Source organism: Anthonomus grandis, chromosome 9, assembly GCF_022605725.1.
Source record: "Anthonomus grandis grandis chromosome 9, icAntGran1.3, whole genome shotgun sequence".
Classification (NCBI taxonomy): domain Eukaryota; kingdom Metazoa; phylum Arthropoda; class Insecta; order Coleoptera; family Curculionidae; genus Anthonomus; species Anthonomus grandis.
The window spans coordinates 3,397,865-3,400,632 of NC_065554.1; the positions used below are offsets into that span (position 1 = coordinate 3,397,865).

Genomic DNA, 2,768 nt, shown 5'->3' on the forward strand with positions numbered 1-2,768 from the left:
TTAAATAACGTTTTTCCTTGTTCAACGTTTTGACCTAAACTTACTACATTATAATACGTAGATATATGTCTATTTTTAATCTACCTATTTAAAATTTATTATGATTCTTTTAAGATCTTTGATTGACATAAAGACATAAAGTAAAGAATTTCGAAGAATTTGAGCAAGAGTACCTAAAATATAAATAGGCTTTAACGTAAAAAAAACATAAACTTAAAAGCTTTAGGCAAAAATTGTGCTATTTATAATATGTTATCTAGTCAGATATTAGCTGAAATGATAATAATTAATGATTTAATATTGGCAGAAAATAAATAACGAACTTTCTTAACTGATTTGCTGACTTTATTTTACAAACTAATCAACTCTGCTTAGTCACCAAGCTATTCTGCTCGCCATACATTGATACATTATAAGTCTTAAAAAAATGCCCTCTAACAAACAAAAATTACTGATTATTAATATTATATAACATTTGTAATGCTAAAGTATCTGACTCTTCAGACAATGGCTTTGTTAATTCATGCTTTTTCTTGGCAACTTTTTTTGTTGAGAACAGGCGTCTTTGTGCAACAATTTTTTTATTAGCAGGAACATTTTTTCTGCCGTGTGAACCACTAGGAGCCGGAGTAATTGTCTCAGAAAACTGCTTGCTTTTCATGACTTCTAGGGTAGGTATTATTGGATTAGTTAACTTCCTCGTTGCCTCTAGCTCCTCAAATGTGCAAATCTTTTCATTTAACTGGCTCAATAATTGTTCCAAATATTTCTTTTTTTCTTCTTCAAAGTTTTTTTGTTCTTGCCTTTGTGAAGTGATTGTACTTACAAGGACTGACGATTCGTTCTCGGTATCGATATACAGGTCTTCTACAAAATAATATATTTTTCGTTTTTCATACTTTCTTGAAAACTCTGTATATTTAATAATATAATGTGGAGACCCTACAAGTTTTACATTTACCATTTTCTTCTACAGGGTGGCCCAAAAAAATTAAAGGTAGAGGAAAAATATAAATAAAATAATCACCTTTTATAAAGCACCATTCACCAAGATCATGTAATAAACCAAACCTAAAAATATTGTGTAATTAGTATTACCTTCATTAAAACGCTATAACTTGACAGCATATTTTCTGTTATAAAATAAAAATATTTATTTAAATATGTAGATATTTAAAAAAATGTTCTACCATACTAACCTACTGGTGGTGCTTCCATTCGTGTTGATATAGATTGTGGTTGTTCTTTAGTTAAGTGTATATGTTTACACACGTTCCATTTGATAGTAGAATCAAGGCAGGTGCAGGAATACTGATGCAAGCAGCTGGAACACTCACTGCATGTTAATTTGCATGAACAGTCCGATTTTAATTTCTCAATAAAATAGATTTCATTTGATCAAGACGATGGGACCATCCATCCTTCTTCACTTGATATCACATTATTTAGGTCTAGTGATTCACTATTTTTGGGTCTGTTTCTCAGATTATTTAATTTTGTAGAGACTTTACCTTTGTGAATGATAATTAAACGCTCAAAAATTTTGTCTCTTACAAATTTCATGACAGCTCCTATTGCTTTATCTAATCTTTTAACAAATTTTCCATTTAAATAAATGTGTTGTATTGTACGGTGCATCCGCTCAATATGCATATTTGTGTTAAGTCCTGAATTAATTCTGTAACAATATGCCCACTGTTCCACTTTTAGGAGATAATGTAACTCAAAATATTTTGCAAATTCTAAAATATCTAGATCCTTTTTGCAATATGTCAGAAATTCATTTACTAATTTAGTAAATGCATTGACATCCCGTTCTTGTAGCAATACCCGTAGCATTTGATAAACTTGAACCTGAGAAATAAAATATTTGTATATAATTTTTTTCAAGATAAATTACACATCTACCTACTTTTTTCTCTTTGCCATTTACTTTTTCTATGTTCTTCCTCCAGGCCCTGTCAACATGCCATGTGCAATATAATCTAAAACAAATTTATAATTATATATAACATTATAGGCTCTTCCTAAGGACTTACCTATATTGAGCTGGCAGCATTACTCATACTCAAGCATTATAATAGCTTTCTGCCATATTGGACATGAATGTTTTTTCTTTTCAGTTTTTTAAAAATCCTCTCTTCCACACATGAAAAAAATACTTGCATAACCTCTGAATCACTGCGATTCGAAATTAAAAAAGCACATGGGTACCCTTCTCGCAAGTCATCAATGACGAGGATAGTATGTAATTCAAAACCATATCCGTTCATTCCATGAGTGCCATCAATACAGATACAATCTTCACCAAATCTTAACAACAGTTCCTTTTGACCCTCAGTCATTATGATTAACATGAAGTCCTCCTTCTTTAGTATGGGTCATTCATCACTCAAAGTTTCCTGGGGTTTATAAAATAAAACAGTATTGGTATCCTCCATTTCTTTTACCCATGCTTCAATACTGATAGCATCATTTGTATGTCGGACTGATGAACTGTTCAGGTTAAAACATTGTTCTATGTTAAACAAGTCCTGTTTTGTTAGTAAATGAAGCCTTTCTAGATGAGAATCAGTGAATCCCTTACATCATCCAAAATAGTTTGGAAAGGGATTTTTGCAGCAATCTTGGTGGCTATGTCACTCGGACAAAAAAAGATGCCCTAAATCTTGACCATGCCCAATGTGAGTTTTGCAGTATCGTACAACACATCCATTATTTTTTTAAACTGTGCTTATCAAAGCAGGACAGTAGCCTCCTATTTTATT

The 2,768-nt window shown here is 31.4% G+C and overlaps 1 long non-coding RNA gene across 1 annotated transcript; it reads right to left on the bottom strand.

The window, feature by feature from the left end:
- Positions 1-1,473: 1,473 nt before the first annotated feature.
- On the bottom strand, positions 1,474-2,318 carry LOC126740765 (uncharacterized). The gene is made up of 3 exons (XR_007661995.1): positions 2,040-2,318; positions 1,913-1,985; positions 1,474-1,854 (listed from the first exon to the last, which is right to left on the bottom strand). It is a non-coding gene; the product is annotated as an uncharacterized LOC126740765 (long non-coding RNA).
- Positions 2,319-2,768: the final 450 nt, after the last annotated feature.